At 37.7% G+C, this 20,433-nt stretch overlaps 1 long non-coding RNA gene across 2 annotated transcripts in view; it reads right to left on the reverse strand.

The window, feature by feature from the left end:
- Positions 1 to 20,433, reverse strand: part of LOC113927603 — a 143,689-nt gene that overhangs the window by 71,628 nt on the left and 51,628 nt on the right. The window contains exon 4 of one of the 2 annotated variants that reach the window (XR_003521678.1): positions 16,426 to 16,492. The exons of the other annotated variant lie outside the window; for it this stretch is intronic. This is a non-coding gene — a long non-coding RNA (uncharacterized LOC113927603). The remainder of the gene's footprint in view (positions 1 to 16,425; positions 16,493 to 20,433) is intronic. 2 annotated transcript variants of the gene reach the window in all.

Below are 20,433 nucleotides of genomic sequence, written 5' to 3' on the forward strand. Positions count from 1 at the left end.
AGGGAGACTGTCACTCTTCTGTGAGGGCTTCCCAGACGGTGATGGGGTCAAACTCCCCTGTCAGGGAGGAGAGAGAGGGGCTGCACCATTTCTTCCCCTGCCCGCAGCATAAACTAACTTCAGTAAACAGCACAGTGCAAACAGAGGAGCCTAACTTGCTTATACCAGGCCACAACCCCCCTGTGCTCTGCAGGTGCTTCTTTTCTCAGGCAAGTGTTGCCTGAGAAGCAGTGCACTGGGCCCCTCCGCCAGAAGATCTAGATAAACCCCTGCACACACACCAAGTCTGCTGACCACAGAGTACTGCCAAGCTTCAGCTCTACTACTCTGAGCAACAGGAAACATAACAGGCTTTCATAACACAAAAAACAGAAACCTAGACAAAATGCCAAGATGGAGGAATCCATCCCAAAAGAAAGAACAAGAAAAGTTCACGGCCAGGGATCAGATAGATCCCTGGATCTATCAAGGAGAGATAAAGAGTTCCAAGACAAAAACTAAAGGAGTTTGTGACCCTTAAACCAGCCCTGCAAGAAATATTAAAGGGGAATCTTTGAGTGGGAAAGATCAAAATGACAAAGACTAGAAAGGAACAGAGAAAATCTCCACAAACAATGACTTCATAAGTAATACAATGGCACTGAATTCATATCTATCAATAATCACTCTGAATGTAAATGGACTAAATGCTCCAATCAAAAGACATAGGGTATCAGAACGGATAAAAAACAAGACCCATTTATGTGCCTACAAGAGACTAATTTTAGACCTAAAGACAATTGCAGATTGAAAGTGAGGGGTTGGAGAACAATTTATCATGCTAATAGACAACAAAAGAAAGCCAGAGTAGCCATTATTATATCAGAAAAACTAGAATTTAAACTAAAGATTTTAACAAGAGATGAAGAAGAGCATTATAACATAGTAAAGGGGTCTATCCAACAAGAAGATCTAACAATTGTAAATATTTATACCCCCAACTTGAGAACACCCAAATATATAAAATAATTAATAACAAACATAAAGGAACTCATTTATAAAAATAATATAATAGTAGGGGACTTGAGCACCCCACTTACATCAATGGACAGACCATGTAAACAGAAAATCAACAAAGAAACAATGGCTTTGAATGATACACTGGACCAGATGGACTTAACAGATAATATTCAGAACATTTCATCCTAAAGCAGCAGAATGCACATTCTCTTCAAGTGCACATGGGACATTCTCCAGAGCAGATCACATACTGGGTCACAAATCAGGCCTCAACAAGTACAAAAAGACTGAGATCATACCATGCATATATTTTGATCACAACGCTATGAAACTTGAAGTCAACCACAAGAAAAAATTTGGAAAGACCATAAATACATAGAGGTTAAAGAACATCCTACTAAAGAAGGAATGGGTTAACCAGAAAATTGAAGAAATAAAAAATACATGGAAACAAATGAAAATGAAAACACGATGGTCCAAAACCTTTGGGGATGCAACAAAAGCAGTCCTAAGAGGGAAGTATATAACAATATAAGCCTACCTCAAGAAGCAAGAAAAATCTCAAGTACACAGCCTAATCTTACACCTAAAGGAGCTAGAAAAAGAACAACAGTAAAGCCTAAAGCCAACAGAAGAGGGAAATAATAAAGATTAGAGCAGAAATAAATGACATAGAAACAACAACAAAAAAAACTATCCCAGAACAGATCAACGAAACCAGGACGTGGTTCTTTGAAAAAATTCATAAAATTGATAAACCTCTAGCCAGACTTATCAAAAAAAAAAAAAAGAGAGAGAGAGAGAGAGAAAGGATCCAAATAAATAAAATCACTAATGAAAGAGGAGAGATCACAAACAACACCACAGAAATACAAACAATTATAAGAGAATATTATGAAAAATTATATGCCAACAAATTGGCCAATCTGGAAGAAATGGATAAATTCCTAGAAACATATAGACTACCAAAACTGAAACAGGAAGAAATAGAACACTTGAACAGACCCATAACCAGCAAAGAAATTGAATCAGTAATAAAAAAAACTCCCAACAAACAAAAGTCCAGGGCCAGATGGCTTCCCAGGGGAATTCTATCAAATATTTAAAGAAAAGTTAATACCTATTCTTCTTAAACTGTTCCAAAAGATAGAAATAGAAGGAAAACTTCCAAACTCATTCTATGAGACCAGCATTACCTTGATTCTAAAATCAGAAAAAGACCCCACTAAAAAAAGAGAATTATAGGTCAATACCCTTGATGAACACAGATGCAAAAATTGTCAAGAAAATACTAGCAAATTAACTCCAACAGTACATTAAAAGAACCATTCACCACAATCAAGTGGTGCAAGGGTGGTTCAATATTCACAACTCAATCAGTGTAACACACTGCATTAATAAAAGAATAAGAACCACATATTCCTCTCAATCGATGCAGAAAAAGCATTTTACAAAATACAGCATCTATTCTTGATAAAAACTTTCAGGGATAGAGGGAACATACCTCAACATCATAAAGGCCATATATGAATGACCCACAGCTATTATCATTCTCAGTGGGGAAAAACAGAGCTTTTCCTCTCTGGTCAGGAACAAGATAGGGATGCCCACTCTCACCATTGTTATTTAACATAGTACTGGAAGTCCTAGCCTCAGCAATCAGACAACACAAAGAAATAAAAGGCATCCAAATCGGCAAGGAAGAAGTCAAACTTTCACTATTCACAGATGACATGATACTCTACGTAGAAAACCTGAAAGATTGCTAGAATTGATACAGGAATTCAATAAAGTCAAAGGATACCAAATCAACACACAGAAATCTGTTGCATTTCTATATACCAATAATGAAGCAGCAGAAAAAGAAATCAAGGAATTTATTCCATTTACAACTGCACCAAAAACCAGAAGATAATTAAGAATAAACCTAACCAAAGAGGTGAAAGATCTGTACTCTGAAAACTATAAAACACTAATGAAAAAAATTGATGACACTAAGAAATGGAAAAACATTCCATGCTCATGGATTGGATGAACAAATATTGTTAAAATGTCTCTACTACCCAAAGCAATGTACACATTTAATGTAATCCCTATCAAAATATCAACAGCTTTTTTCACAGATCTAGAACAATCACAAAATTTGTATGGAATCACAAAAGACCCTGAATAGCCAAAGCAACCTTGAAAAAGAAAAGCAAAGCTGGAAGCATCACAATTCCAGTCTTCAAGCTTTATTACAAAGCTATAGTCATCAAGACATTATGGTACTGGCACAAAAACAGATACATAGATCAATAGAACAAAATAGAAAACCAAAAAATGGGCCCACACCTATATGGTCAACTAATCTTCAAGAAAGCATGAAAGAACATCCAGTGGAAAAAAGACAGTCTCTTCCACAAATGGTATTGGGAAAACTAGATACCAATATGCTGAAGAATGAAACTGGACCCCTTTCTTACACCATACACAAAACTAAATTCAAAATGAATGAAAGACCTAAATATGAGACAAGAAACCATCAAAATCCTAGAGAACACAGGCAGCAACCTCTTTGACCTCTGCTGGAGCAACTTCTTACCAGACACATTGCCAGAAACAAGGGAAACAAAAGCAAAAATGAACTATTGGTTCTTCAAGATAAAAAGCTTCTGCACAATGAAGGAAACAATCAACAAACTAAAAGGCAACCTTTGGAATGGGAAAAGATATTTGCAAATGACATATCTGATAAAGGGTTAGTATCTAAAATCTATAAAGAACTTATCAAACTCAACACCCCAAAAACAAATAATCCAGTTAAGAAATGGGCAGAAGACAGAAATAGACATTTTTCCAAAGAGGACATACAGATGGCTAAGAGATACATGCAAAAATGCTCAATATCACTCATCATTAGGAAATACAAAACAAAACTACAATGAGATATCACCTTACACCTGTCAAACGGCTAAAATTAGTAACACAGGAAACAGCAGATGTTGGCAAGGATGTGGAGAAAGGGGAACTCTCTTACACTGTTGGTGGAAATGCAAGCTGGTACAGCCACTCTGGAAAACAGTATGGAGGTTCCTCAAAAAGTTAAAAATAGAACTACCCTATGATCCAGAAATGGTACTACTAGACATTTACCCAAAGAATACAAAAATACTGATTTGAAGGAGCACATGCACCCTCATGTTTATAGCAGTATTATCAACAATATCCAAATTATGGAAAGAGCTCAGAAGTCCATTGACTAATGAATAGCTAAAGAAAATGTGATATATATATATATATATATATATATATAGGGAATATTACTTGGCCATAAAAAATGAAATCTTGCCATTTGCAGCAACATGGATGGAGCTAGAGTGTATTATTCTAAGTGAAATAAGTCAGAGAAAGACAAATACTATATGATTCCACTCATATGTGGAATTTAACAAACAAAACAGATGAGCAAGGGGAAAGAAAAGAGAGGAGGCAAACCAAGAAACAGACTCTTAACTCTAGAGAACAAACTCAGGCTTGCTAGAAGGGAAGTGGGGGGGTATGGGCTAAATAGGTGATGGTATTAAGGACACTTATTGTGATAGACACTGGGTGTTATATGTAAATGACAAATCACTAAATTTGACTCCTGAAACTAATATTACACTATATGTTAACTAACTGGAATTTAAATAAAAACTTCAAACAAATAAAAAAGATTGCACTGAATCTCTAGATCAATTTGGGTAGTATTGACATCTTAACAATATTAAGTCTTCAATTCCATGAACATAGGATGTATATGTCTTTTCAGTTACTCAAGTTTTCTTTCATTTCTATCAACAATAATGTACAGGTCTTGCACCTCCTTGGTTATATTTATTAGTCCATTTTTTGTCCATTATTCTTTAATGCTTGTTTTTGCAGTAGTAAATATCCTCTAATGTAGCATTTTAACATTGTCATGATTTTTTTACTATTTTTTTAGTCATACCTAAAGCTCTAGAGCTTATATATGTTAACTTATCAGATTTTAGGTATGTATGTATGTATTTATAATGCCCTGGGGCACAAATTGCCCCACAACTGTCCAATCAAACTCAGGCAATGGCTATCAGAGCCCCACTATTCTTTACAGTGTCTTGCTCAAGATAGAGCTTCCATTTCATGAGTGGGATGGGAAGAAGAAAGGAGTCAACAACACTGGCAATATTCACCCAGAACTTAGCCTCAGCAATAGTTAGCTAGGAGCAGGATGAGAAATGCTGAAGTCCTTCCCCTAAAGAAGATAGCCCTCTGACCAGGAGTTAAGGGGAAGGAGTCCTATATTCAGACTGGTGTCTGAGGAGGAGTTTCTGTCTTGCTGAGGAGGAAAGGCGATGCAGGTGTAGGTCTTCCTTTAAATACCATAGATCCTCACTATTCTTACCAAGTTTTAGTATATTTTATTGAATAAATATTTGTTGTATGCCCTTAAGGACATTTGCAGGGACTTTAGATGGGTAGGTTTTTAAAAATCGTTTTCACCATTTTCATTAAAGAGGTCTGTGGAGCTCCTCATACATCATGCCAAACTATTTAGACTTCTTAATTCTTCATTATGCTGAATTATTTGGTGAGTTTTCAATAATCTTAATTTATCCTAGTCACATAGATTCTATTATGAATGGGCTATGCACAAAAAATTTAGAATATGAATCAAGAGGGACAGGTAAAATAAACAGCATAAATCCCTAGGGACTATATTCCTGCTACTGTTTGCTACTCTTTCCTACTGTTTCAACTTCAAGATTAAGAATGAGTGATGGGTTCTAGAGGGGAGGGGGAGATGGGTTAGCCTGGTGATGGGTATTAAAGAGGGTACGGATTGAATGGAACACTGGGTGTTATACGCAAACAATGAATCATGGAACACTACATCAGAAACTAATGATGTAATGTATGGTGATTAACGTAACATAATAAAATAAAACAAAAACAAAAACAAAAGAGTAAAAAAAAAAAGATGGAGGGGGGCTACGTGGTAAGGAATGTGGGCAGCTTCTAGATGCTGAGAATGGCCCTCCACTAAGAGCCAGCAAAGAGGTGGGACCTCAATCCTACAACCACACGGAACTGAAATCTGCCACAACCACATGAACTCAGAAAAGACAGCAAGCCTCAGATGAGATCACAGCTCCAGCAGACACCTTGATTTCAGCATTCTGAGGCCCAAGCAGAGAACCCAGTCACGTCTTCTGGGACCTCTCACCTACAGAACTATGAACAAATAAATGGGTGCTGTTTTAAGCTGCTAAAAAAAAAAAAAAGGAATGAGTGATGGGTAAGTTAGTTAACTTGAGCTGCCTATAGGTTTTTCTAGACCATATGATGGTTACTACTTTATGAGTGAAATTTCAGTTAGGCAAGGTCAAAGGTAAGGACAAAAAAATGGTTTCACTGTTTGGATCACTAAAATGTTTGCCCATCCTTCAATTTATTTTTGTGAGCCAGTAAACATCAAAGAATTCAAATTTCCTATAGCAACTTTTTAGTTTCTCTATCAGCTGTACTCATTAACCACTCTGGAGAATGACCTGAGGTCTGACTTCTTAAACAACACAGCTTCTTCCTTTCTCTGGAGTCGCAGTGCCTGGTCTAGGCTCCCACCAAAGTTTGTCATCCCACATTCCACTACTGAGTTCCTGTGTGCCCTTAAGAAGCATATTTAGCTGCTTAGTTTCTCTTGTTTCAGATAATTTCTCTCATTTAGATAATTTAGAAAGGATTTGTATCCTCTCTGTCAGCCGTCATATATTTTATAAAGAAAATAAAAAAGCCCTAAGTTGTGTTAAGTTATGCAGGTTTTCATTCCATTACTCTTTTGTAACTGGATAATAATAATAATGAACACCTTTATCCTCAAAAATCTTGAATTTCTGTCAATAAAGTTTCCTAAATCCCCTTTAACATCATATGAACAGCTCCATAATTTGTCATTTTACTCTTATAATTCCACAAAAAGCTTTATCTGCAGATGAATATGATTTCCCTTTTTTTTAAATTTTATTATGTTATGTTAGTCACCATACAATACATCATTAGTTTTTGATGTAGTGATCCACGATCCATTGTTTTTGTATAACACCCAGTGCTCCATGCAATACGTGCCCTCCTTAATACCCATCCCTTCCAGTACATGTGAGATGTGATTAGAAGTGTTTTGAGAAATAGGCCATAAGCATTTGTGCATGTATAAAGTTAGTATCTGAGAATAAGAAATACTTGGTTTAGAAGCAAAGAAAAAATTTGAAGAGAACATGAGACATGTGAATAACAAAGATTGATTTGAAACACGATTTCCCTTAACCACAACATTAAATAAGCTTTCTATTGTATCCAAAAGTGCTAATATTGTTCTATCATTTGGGGTGTTTCTTCAAGAATGAAATCCTATTACTTCTACCCAGTCCATTGCTTGGCCCTGGTGTGGATTTCTCAAATGCCTGTTAACATTTGTTGGGTTCTTACTATGTTCTACGGGTTGTTCTAAGTGCTTTACATGTACTGTTTTACATTCCGACCCCAGAAAACAGACATTCTTGTTACTTCCATTTTATAGATAATTAGAAATATGCACTCTGGCTCAAGAGTCCATGCTTTAAACACTAAAACATAGCACTTCATAAAATAATTGCTAACTATGTTTGAGAACATCTATAATCATAGAAGAGAGCAAAGCTCAGTGATCCCTCCCACAAATATTTAACCTAAGTGTTGGAATTTGAGGGAGCCCAATAAATATCACCTCCATTCCCTAAGTTTTTCACCAGTTGAGATATAAAATGAAATTGTAAGGCAGATGAAAGGAGTGAGGTTATTATTTTTATTACTGGTATAGGTGATATTGAAGAATGTAGCTTCCATCCAGAGGGCAAGTCTCATAATTGGACAGGATTAAATACCTGTTCCCAGGAGTCTCCATCAATGGGGCCTGCATCTGTAAAACCTATGTATGTTTCAGGCATCTGTAAATCTCCATGCATGGTGTCCACATCTGTAAAAACTTGCAAATCAAGATACAGGTTTTGCAGAGAGGCCAGCTCCCAAGATGAAGAAAAGAGAGGGAGGGTCTGAATTACACTCAACAGTTTTTCCTTCCAAAATCAGCAATCAGAGACACAGCCCTCCTATATTGTTTGGGCCAGTCATGCTGAATTTAACAATATAACTGAGTTCCTATCCCAATTTTTTTCATAGTTTCAAGATCTATAATCTCAGACCCTCCTCCCTAAAAGTACAGTTTATGATATTCTCAACAAGAGAATGCAACCTTCCTTCCTGTCATTAGTGATGAAAACAGATTCTTCCAGTTCTTACAAACACCACCATTGTTAGCAGGTTCTATGCTCCAGGGTACAGTGTCTATGTCCTTGCTTTCTTTAAGTGGAATTTGTCCCAGGGAGAGCTGATGCTGGTAGCATTCCTCTCAGGTGCCTCAGCACTCTGAACTCCTCCTTCAAGATGTGTTCTCTTGTGGCTTGGCAAAATAGAATAAACATAGAATTTGAAATTTGGAGTTCTGAATTAAATTCCACCTGTGCATGTTTCTAAGTGCCCCTTGAACATATTGTATAACTTTGCCGAATCTCATGAATAAAGTGTAGATAATGATAAAAAAAAAAAATCTCAAGGGGTAATCCTTGTAGGATCAGATGAGATCACAAATTTTGGAAAGTGAAAAGCACCATATAAATATATGGCACCATGATTACCTAGCCCCAAATAACATTAACAATTGTTATTGCTATTATTGCAACTAATTTTTAATAATATTATTCATTATTGCCATATTTAAGAATACTCCTGGCCAGATCACATTTCTGAAATGTAACTGCTGCATCTAGACATATTATTTATTATTATAAGTTAACAGTAAGCCTGTAAAAGTTTGACGTTGGCCAACACACCCTAAATAACTAAGTTCTTAGTTCTTAAACCTTATCCAACTGAAGAATTGTGTGATATTTAAATAAATTGTTTTTGTAAAGTCCAATATATCTAAGGCTTTGTACAAGTGGCTTTCTATATAGAAGATGGGCATGGCATAATTTGTTTTTTTATATATTCAAGTTTATTTTATGTAAGTGTTAGTCTCTCCTGGCTACATCCTGGCCTTAAAAGAATATTTTACAGGAAACATAAAAGGGGAGAAAGTTTTCATCTGTCACTCATATTTATTTTTACCAGATTAGAGTCTGATTTGGTAGAGAATGCTGAGCATATAGAGCCAAATATGGAACAATTAACTACTCTATTCCTTTAGGATCATTTTACTTCCACAGTTAGTACTGCAGATCTTCTGAGATCAACCTAATTGGCATTTAATCCTAAGTTGAAAGCACAAAATGTTCTCTCAAGCCATTTTTCCACAATGTGAATCTCATTTATGAAAGCCAGAATTAAAGATCCTAATGCCCAATTTTTATACCATACTGAGTGAAGAGAATTGTTAAGAAACCTGACTTGTCATTATACCAGAAGGAAATATAAATTGTTCCAGTGAGCCAACCGAAAGGAAAATCTGTATGTTATATAGTGGTTAATCATGCAAGAACCCAGATGCTCCACAGTAAACCCAAACTGTATGGTTTGCAATTTGTCAGTCTAGAAGTAAGATGGAACACTCAATCTATTCTTTTGGATATACACTCCTCCAAAAAATGCCAGTAAAATATGGTTTCTTGAGGCATGTATTTTTTCCCCATACAAGTATGAAAAGAGAAGGGATTCAGGGGTGCAGATATTGGTCCTTAGTTGCCCAGGAACCTAATCCTTTTCCACAGAGAACCAGACAGTGATTCAGAGAAATCTACTTTCCTTTTACAGGTTTTCACATATTTGAAAGTCACTATCATGTAGCTTATGAAAGTCACTATCATGTAAATTTCTCTTCTCCTGGATGAACATCCCAGTTTCTTTTCACCTTTTCTCTTATAGTCTGCTCTAAAGCTTCCTTCACCATCTCTATAGCTGACTTCAGGACCTCATTAAATTTGTCCATGTCAAAGTGTTTTACAAAGGAAGTTTAGACAATGCTTCAGGCATGATCTGGTCATCATGTGCTACAACGACAATAAAATCTCCTTTATTTGAAACATCATATTTCTATTTTTTTATTGTTATGTTAGTCACCATACAGTACATCATTAGTTTTTGATGTAGTGATCCATGATTCATTGTTTGTGTGTAACACCCAGTGCTCATTACAACACGTGCCCTCCTTAATACCCATCACCGGGCTCACCCATTCCCCTGCCCCCCTCCCCTCTGAAACCCACAGATTGTTTCCCGGAGTCCATAGTCTCTCATGGTTCATCTCTCCCTCTGATTCCACCCCCCTCATTTTTCCCTTCCTTCTCCTAATGTCCTCCATGCTATTCCTCATGTTCCACAAATAAGGGAAACCATATGATAATTGACTTTCTCTGCTTGACTTATATCACTTAGCATACTCTCCTCCAGTCCCATCCATGTTGATGTAAAAGTTGGGTATTCATCCTTTCTGATGGCTGAGTAGTATTCCATTGTATATATGGACCACATCTTCTTTACCCATTCATCTGTTGAAGGGCATCTCGGCTCCTTCCACAGTCTGGCTATCGTGGACATTGCTACTGTGAACATCATATTTCTATTAATGTAACTAAAGTATGTCAGCTTTTTTATACTATCTCCCCATATTGATTTGTATAAAGCTTAAACTAAAAGGCAGCTAAAAATCTTTTTCTAGGCACTGCTTTTATTTTTTTTTTTTTTTTTTTTTTTTTTTTAATTTTTATTGTTATGTTAATCACCATATATTACATCATTAGTTTTTGGTGCAGTGTTCCATGATTCATTGTTTGTTCATAACACCCAGTGCTCCATGCAGAACGTGCCCTCCTCAATACCCATCACCAGGCTAACCCATCCCCCTACCCCCCTCCCCTCTAGAACCCTCAGTTTCTTTTTCAGAGTCCATCATCTCTCATGGTTCGTCTCCCCCTCTGACATACTCCCCTTTTCTTCCTCTTCTGTTATCTTCTTCTTTTTCTTTTTTCTTAAAATATGTTGCGTTATTTGTTTCAGAAGTACAGATCTGTGATTCAACAGTCTTGCACAATTCACAGCGCTCACCGTAGCACATACCCTCCCCAATATCTATCATCCAGCCACCCCATCCCTCCCACCCCCCACCACTCCAGTAACACTCAGTTTGTTTCCTGAGATTAAGAATTCCTCATATCAGTGAGGTCATGTGATACATGTCTTTCTCTGATTGACTTATTTCACTCAGCATAACACCCTCCAGTTCCATCCACGTCGTTGCAAATGGCAAGATCTCATTCCTTTTGATGGCTGCATAATATTCCATTGTGTATATATACCACATCTTCTTTATCCATTCATCTGTCGATGGGCATCTTGGCTCTTTCCACAGTTTGGCTATGGTGGACATTGCTGCTATAAACATTGGGGTACACGTACCCCTTCGGGTCCCTACATTTGTATCTTTGTGGTAAATACCCAGTAGTGCTATTGCTGGATCGAACGGTAGCTCTAATTTCAAACTGTTTGAGGAACCTCCATACTGTTTTCCAGAGGGGTTGCACCAGCTTGCATTCCCACCAACAGTGTAGGAGGGTTCCCCTTTCTCCACATCCCCGCCAACATCTGTCGTTCCCTGACTTGTTAATTTTAGCCATTCTGACGGGTGTGAGGTGGTATCTCATGGAGGTTTTGATTTGGATTTCCCTGATGCCAAGCGATGTTGAGCACTTTTTCATGTGCCTGTTGGCCATTTGGATGTCTTCTTTGGAGAAATGTCTGTTCATGTCTTCTGCCCATTTCTTGATTGGATTATTTGTTCTTTGGGTGTTGAGTTTGATAAGTTCTTTATAGATTTTGGATACTAGCCCTTTATCTGATATGTCATTTGCAAATATTTTCTCCCATTCTGTCGGTTGTCTTTTGGTTTTGTGGACTGTTTCTTTTGCTGTGCAGAAGCTTTTTATCTTGATGAAATCCCAATAGTTCATTTTTGCCCTGGCTTCCCGTGCCTTTGGCGATGTTTCTAGGAAGAAGTTGCTGCGGCTAAGGTCGAAAAGGTTGCTACCTGTGTTCTCCTTTAGGATTTGGATGGACTCCTGTCTCACGTTTAGGTCTTTCAACCATTTGGAGTCTATTTTTGTGTGTGTGTAAGGAAATGGTCCAGTTTCATTCTTCTGCATGTGGCTGTCCAATTTTCCCAACACCATTTGTTGAAGAGACTGTCTTTTTGCCATTGGACATTCTTTCCTGCTTTGTCAAAAATAAGTTGACCATAGAGTTGAGGGTCCATTTCTGGGCTCTCAATTCTGTTCCATTGATCTATGTGTCTGTTTTTGTGCCAGTACCATACTGTCTTGATGATGACAGCTTTGTAATAGAGCTGGAAGTCCGGAATTGTGATGCCGCCAGCTTTGCTTTTCTTCTTCAGTATTCCTCTGGCTATTCTGGGTCTCTTCTGGTTCCATACAAATTTTAGGATTATTTGTTCCATTTCTTTGAAAAAAGTGGATGGTATTTTGATGGGGATTGCATTGAATGTGTAGATTGCTCTAGGTAGCATTGACATCTTCACAATGTTGATTCTCCCAATCCATGAGCATGGAACGTTTTTCCATTTCTTTGTGTCTTCTTCAATTTCTTTCCTGAGTATTTTATAGTTTTCTGAGTACAGATCCTTTGCCTCTTTGGTTAGATTTATTCCTAGGTATCTAATGGTTTTGGGTGCAATTGTAAATGGGATCGACTCCTTGATTTGTCTCTCTTGGCACTGCTTTTAAATCACAGCTCCACCATTATACTCTTGTGCTACTAGAGGCAGGTGAGGCATGGGTTTGTTTTGCTTTTTTTTTTTTAACCTAAGTAAAATCCTTTATATTTACTTATTAAATTTTATCTTTTCTGTAATACTATACTTCTATAAAGTCAGGGTCCTTGTCCACCTGGTTTACTACTGAATTCCCCCTACTTTCTGGCATATAATAGGCACCCAAAACATTTTTTTTAAAATAAATGCTTAGATAAATAAATCTGTCCCCATGTTCCAGGTTACTAAGATCTTCTTCGATTCCGATTTTTTTAAAAGATTTTTTTATTTATTTGAGAGAGAGAGAGAATGAGAGACAGAGAGCACGAGAGGGAGGAGGGTCAGAGGGAGAAGCGGACTCCCCGCTGAGCAGGGAGCCTGATGCGGAACTCGATCCCAGGACTCCAGGGTCATGACCTCAGCTGAAGGCAGTTGCCTAACCGACTGAGCCACCCAGGTGCCCCTTAGATTCCAATTTTAGTAGCTAATGCATTATCTTTGGCTTCTAAATTGTCATCTGCAAATCTGACTGACAGTCTCTCTACATTCTGATTCAAGTCATTAATAAAATACTCCACCACGACTTGGTCAAAAACAGAGCCCTCAAGTGCATTTTTAGAGACCTTCCTCCAGGTCAATGTAGGCCCATTAACTAGCAGAGTGAATGAGAGAAATGAGATTTCTCCTTGAGAGTTAAATCACAAATCAACACCTACAAGCAGAGCAGGGACAGCCAAATCACCTTAAAAAGAAGTAATGCACCCAGGGCTGTATGATGTGCCTGAAACCTGATCAAAGGTACCAACTTATCTAAAGAATATATCTGTCAGAGGGAATCAGGGAAAAGGAAGACAATATTGAAGATCACATCCAGTCAGACCAATTACAGAATGTCTACTCTGAAAATGGACAATACCAGTCTTGGAGAGTGCAACGTCATTACCAGTTAACTAACTCCACGTGCTCTGATTCTATCATTACCAAGCCACCTGCCTCACCACCTGCTCACTGTGAGACTTTGGGTAACTCTTATAAACATTGTGCTCCCTCAGTTCCCCATCTGTAAAATAGAGATGTTTATCAGACCAACTTCATGGGGTTGAGGATCAAGTGGAGTAAATATATATAAAATCTAGCTGTAGGAGCCCCTAGGTAAATGTTAGCTATGGAAGGAAGTGGTATTCGTTAGACCCACATGAGAGTCCAGACAGACTACTTGGTTGATATTTCACATTGTAAATTAATAAATTGGTATGAACAGCTTTCATCACAAGAGGCAGATTCTTGTAGTTACAGCTGGGATAGAGGAAATAACACATTTAGGAATTTCTCAGCCTGCGTGTTTGAGGTCTTCTGAGAACCCAGGGAATAGGGTCCTCTTGGCAACCTCTACCTTTACTTTCTTTTTAAATTTCCAGAGTATAATTTGATTTTCTATTTTGACACAATCTTAAGATTTTTGTATTATTGATAGGGGTTTTAACTCATTCATATCAATAACCAAAATTAATAATCTGATATGAATTATATGAGCTTTTTTTCATGTCTTCTGACTTATAGTATCCTGATCTTATTTTTATTGTCTTTTGGCATATGAATCATGATTCTATGTTTGTTTTTGTTGTTGTTGTTTTCAAGTGATTTAAAATATAGATGATATTGTTTTAACTTCTACTAGGTTTTTCTGGGAGGTGGATGGGAGGTGAAGAGGAGAGAAATAGTTTTTTTCACCCTTAAACAAGGAGAGAACTACCAAGGCCTGATGCCAGCAAACAGGCAGAAAGCTCCTCCTTGGTCTCTACTGTCATCTGCTTGTTGGTAGAATCCCAGAAGCAGCCTTTCATTTTCTTCTTGCACAAATAGTGCAGGATAAACTAAAAACCCCTTGTTTTCACCTGGTGCTGACCTGTCATCCCAACTGCACCATTTCCTTCTTCCCCACTAACTATATTGCATTGACTGAGGTCTCCAAAGAAATACAGAAAGAGCCAAGGAAGTCAGGGAGAAAAAAAGGTGGAATTGCCCTAGCCACCTTAAAAAGCAATAAATCTGTAGGAAGGGGTAACTTCCTTCTGTTAGCCTACAAAGACACTATATCCTTGAGGCAGGGATACTAAAAACAACCTGCAGTCTTGCTGACTTCTACCACTCCACCCTATATCTGCTTCAAGTGGTGGAAATACTTCTAAAGATATTTATTTATTTATTTATTTATTTATTTATTTATTTATTTGACAGAAAGAGAGAGCACAAGCAGCGGGAGCAGCAGTGGGAGAGGGAGAAGCAGACTCCCCGCCAAGCAAGGAGCCCGACATGGGGCTCGATCCTAGGATCTTGGGATCATGACCCGAGCTGAAGGCAGATGCTCAACCAACTGAGCCACCCAGGCTCCCCTGGAAATACTTCCAAAGTTCTGACAGATTATCATTCATGTACCTGGTCTCCATCAGAGCTAGATATTTGCATCTCTACTCATTTCATGACTATTGCAATAGGAAGACAAGGAGGGAAGAAAATCAGGCACAACTACTCATTTGTCAAATACCTTTCTGTTTTCTGCTATTTCCAAGGATGGTTATATTGTGGAAACAGAGTAGTTTGTGTTGTTTTATAAGCCAGAAGAGGCAACATGACATAGTGGTAAAAAGCATAAGTTTTGGAGTCAGATAGGAACTGGCTCAAATTTTAGGTACTGAGGTACATGACTTCCAGCAACTCATATCACAACCATAAGCCTCTGTGTAATGGACCTAATAATGCCTAGCTTACAGCATTTTTGTAATTAAAAGAACATAAATAAGAGGTTTACACTTAAAAGTCACTCAGAAATATTTATTGTGGTTCCTTCAAAATACTGTGAGTATCTTAGGAGCTCCCCAGTACCCTCTCCCCCGTCAGCAAGAGATCGGAGGAGGAGGTAGGATGAACAGTCTTATCCTCCTGCTCCCACTTAAATCAAAGCAGCTCCGCTTCTGTCTGTTCCGCTTCTATATGACAAAGTCTCTTTGGTTAAGCAAATTTAAAAATCACAATTGAACAACCCAATGACCTGCAAAGACTGAGAAACCAAGAAATGTCTGGGGGCTTTATTATTTGTGAAACAGCCTATTTATTCATTCTGGTGATGTCTTCTGACATCCTTTTACCCACCAAGGAAAGGATGACTCCCTTCTTCCCTAGTTCCAATGTAGTTGTTAAACCCAGTGCCCATAAAGCAGTCATTCCATCACTTTACTAATTTATATTTAATATTTCAAATTTATATTTTTCCTGAAATACTTGAAAATATATAAAAATAGAAAAATATTTGAAGATCATTCCTGATCTCACCATCCAAACATAACCAATGTAGTTTTTACAGGGATTTATGCATAGATTTTGGTTTTGTTTTTTAACTGGGATTTAAGGTTGCTTTTAACTTTCCTGTGGGGTAAATAGAGCACATGAAGCATTTAAAAAAATATTACTTTTATATAAACTCACATAGAATCTCTGCATCAAATAGTATGAATAATTTAAGGATATGGGTGTACATTGCTTTCTAAAACACTTCTACAAAGTTACTCTGTTACCTTTATAGCATGCTTGTACCTGCTTCTTGCGCTCACCAGCTTTAGTAGTCCATAACATTACATTTTCCTGTGAGTAGAACAGAAAACAAAGAATATAAAAAAGCACAAACTTCAGGTTTTGTTTTCATTTGCAATAATACCAACCTCTATAAGCTGAAATCAGATTATACAAATAAGAGTAAGTCTGAATGTGATTACATTGATGGGAATATAATTCTAACTTCTCCAGGTGGAAAGCAATTAAAGATATATCTATGGCTTAAGATAACGTAAGTGGTTCAAGAAAAATGACCATATTACCCTCATGGCAAACCAATGCTTTATAATCTCTTGCCGTTTTTTCTGCATTGGAGCCTGAAGAAAAAATGGTTTATACAATTGGATACTCATAAGATTATGTGCAGTAACATTTACTTTGACCCAAAGGTAATGCTTTCAAGGTTACATCTGTAAAGCCATTAAGAAGTTCTGCTGGTTTGCACAGTAACATATGAAGCACCTGAAATAACTGAAAAGTGTTAAGAAACATCGTTACATTATTCTTTATTCCTAATGGAATGTAGATAGTTTCTAAATTTTCCAATAACAAAGACTTGAGCCCAGTTGACAGTTAATTACCATAAATAAGTAATAAAAATGCCTTTCATTTTAGAGTATTTCTAATTGTTAAATCTTCCCTCCAACAATGAAAATAGTTGAACAACATGAGAACTTTTTCTACCCAAAGTAGTCAAGTAGAAGAGCAGTACCTATTAAAAGAAAAACATAAAAAAGCAGACCCAAGTTTCCTACCCAAATAATGAAGAGAATGGTACCAGACATGAACACCCCATGAAAATTTCAGCCACTGGTGTCAACAATTTCCAGTGACCTCTCAAGGAGAGTTCCTCTTAAATCATGTAACTTAAATCAAATCTATGCCATGCAGCATTTTTGAGGGCAGGCTTGGTAGTACCAGTAATGAATTTTTTTAAAAAAAATTTTATTTATTTGAGAGAAAGCATGAGCAGGGGTGAGGAGCAAAGGGACAGGGAAAAGCAGACTCCCCGCTGAGCAGGGAGCCCCACATGGGGCTCCATCCCAGGACCCTGGGATCATGACCTGAGCCAAAGGCAGCCGCTTAACCAACTGAGCCACCCAGGTGCCCCTAACTGCGACTCTGCCAGGACTATACCAGTAATGATTTTCCACAAACATTTATTGGACATTTTTAACTCTAAAAAGGTGAAGAATTGACATATTATGTCTCCATTTCTAAATTATGTTGGAAAATGTGGAAGAAAGCATAACAAAATTGTCTTATTCCCCATGTTTGTTCATAGTGCAGATTAACACAATTCATACCCTATCCCCAATCTCAAGTAAGTCAATAGTTTTCAATTTTGTTCACCCAAAATTTTAACCAAGCAAGTAGCAAAATAGACTCTTCATTCATCTCCTCTTAAATGAGCTGGAAAAAATGAAGGCAGAGCACCAAAGGGAAAGAGACATGAAAGAGCTTGGGTCATTCACAAGCTGAATGATCAAACTGAGAAACACGGAGAGGAAAGACCAACATTAGCATTCTCTTACATCCTCTTTTTTCTTCCTTTGATTATTGATGATTTTGGAATCATGTTCAAAAGGATTTGCCCCATTTAAAGAGACAGATAATATAAAAGATAGTCTCCTGAAAACTACAAGTATAATGCCCAAAGTCATCACTTCAGAGGTTCAGAGTCTTGGTCATGCATTGGAATCACCTGGAGACCTTTTGAAAACAATGTCCCAAGCCAACTGAATCAAAAATCTCTGGGAGTGGGGACAGGACATTATTATTTTTTTAAGCTCCCCCAGCATTAGCCTATGTAGCTAGACTTGGAACCACTGCATTCTTGTGCATAAATAAAGTAACAAACTCAAAAGAACCTGATTGGTCACAGTTGTTTATATCCAAATTTAAAAAAGAAGTGATAGGAAGGGACTAACAAGTGTAATTATAAAACAACAAAGTTTTAGGAATAGAAAGGGGATTCAGAGGGGCGCCTGGGTGGCTCAGTCAGTTAAGCATTCGACTCTCCATTTCCCCTTGTGTTGTGATCTCAGGGTCCTGAGATCAAGCCTCGAGTAAGGCTCACAGTCAGGGCAAAGTCTGCTTAAGACTTTCTATCTCAGGGCACCTGAGTGGCTCAGTCGTTAAGCGTCTGCCTTTGGCTCAGGTCATGATCCCAGGGTCCTGAGATTGAGTCCTGCATCAGGCTCCCTGCTCTGCGGGAAGCCTGCTTCTCTTCTCCTTCTCCCACTCCCCCTGCTTGTGTTCCCTCTCTCTGTGTCTCTCTCTGTCAAATAAATAAATAAAATCTTTAACAAAAAAAAAGAAGACTCTCTCTCTCCCGCTGCCCCTCCTCCTGCTCACACTCTCTCTCCATCTCTAAAATAAATAAATAAAATCTTTAAGGAAAAAAAAGAAAGGGGATTTAGAGAAAACCTAACTTCATTCTCTCATTGTAAGTGTTAGCAGGAGGTCACCCCTCCTTTAATATAGAGATTCTAGTAATTTTTGGATCACCTATGCAGTCTGAAGTTTAATTTACCAAACCTGATGTTTCTGGGAATCCTCAGATAATGTGCACACCTTCCTTCCTTAAGCCCCCCATTCATACATTCCCCAAGTCCCTCACCTCAGCCAGGCATTTTGTTCTAGGCTTCTTGTCCTGCTCCTCCTACAGGTCACTCACAGCTTGGTCCCCTCCAAATAAGTCCTATTGTTTTCAAAAGATCTCCCCTTCCCAATACAATCTCAGTTTTTATTTTCTCCACCTAAAATTTTCTTTTCTTTTGGAAACCATCTTTCTTTTTTTATCTTATTTTATTTAAATTCAATTGATTAATCTATTGTGTACCATTAGTTTCAGATGTAGAGTTCAGTTATTCATCAATTGCATAGAACACCCAGGGCTCATTACATCACAAGCCGTCCTTAATGCCCATCACCCAGTTACCCCATCCTTCTCACCTCCCCTCCAGCAACCCTCAGTTTGTTTCCTAGAGTTAAGAGTCTCTTATGGTTTGTCTCCCTCTCTGATTTTGTCTTATTTTATTTTTCCCTCCCTTCCCTTATGATCCTCTGTTTTGTTTCTTAAATTCCACATGTGAAACCATATAATAATTCTTTCTCTGATTTACTTACTTTGCTTACCATAATACCCTCCAGTTCTATCCATGTTGTTGAAAATGGTAAGATTTCATCCTTTTTGATGGCTGAGTAATATTCCATTGTATGTATGTATATATATGTATATATATGTATGTGTATATATATACGTATATACACCACCTCTTCTTTATATATATATACATATATATACCACCATATATATTCCATTGTGTGTGTGTGTATGTGTGTGTGTATATATATTATATATATATACCACATTCATCTGTCAGTGGACATCTGGGCTCTTTCCATGGTTTGGCTATTGTGGACATTGCCGCTATAAACATTGGTGTGCAGGTCCCCTTTCAGATCACATTTGTATCCTTTGGGTAAATACCTAGTAGTGCAATTGCTGGGTCATAGGGTAGCTCTATTTTCAACTTTTTGAGGAACCGCCATACTGTTTTCCAGAGTGGCTGCACCAGCTTGCATTCCCACCAACAGTGTAGGAGGGTTCCCCTTTCTCTGCATCCTCGCCAATATCTGTCGTTTCCTGACTTGTTAATTTTAGCCATTCTGACTGGTGTGAGGTGGCATCTCATTGTGGTTTTGCTTTGTATTTCCCTGATGCCGAGTGATGTTGAGCATTTTTTTCATGTGCTTCCACCCAAAATTTTCAACACAATGTTGGTGATGATTTAGGCTTATAGGAGAACAACAACAAAAAAGCACCCTATAACTGCTACTTGGAGAAATCACCCTCAGGAGTCCAGCATCCCACTACTCAGTTCTTTCATTCTCTCCCTTCCCTCACCCCCAATGCCATATGCTACCTCATGGTACAGGAGAAGCATTTGGTTCTCAACCATCTT

Source organism: Zalophus californianus, chromosome 7, assembly GCF_009762305.2.
Source record: "Zalophus californianus isolate mZalCal1 chromosome 7, mZalCal1.pri.v2, whole genome shotgun sequence".
NCBI lineage: Eukaryota > Metazoa > Chordata > Mammalia > Carnivora > Otariidae > Zalophus > Zalophus californianus.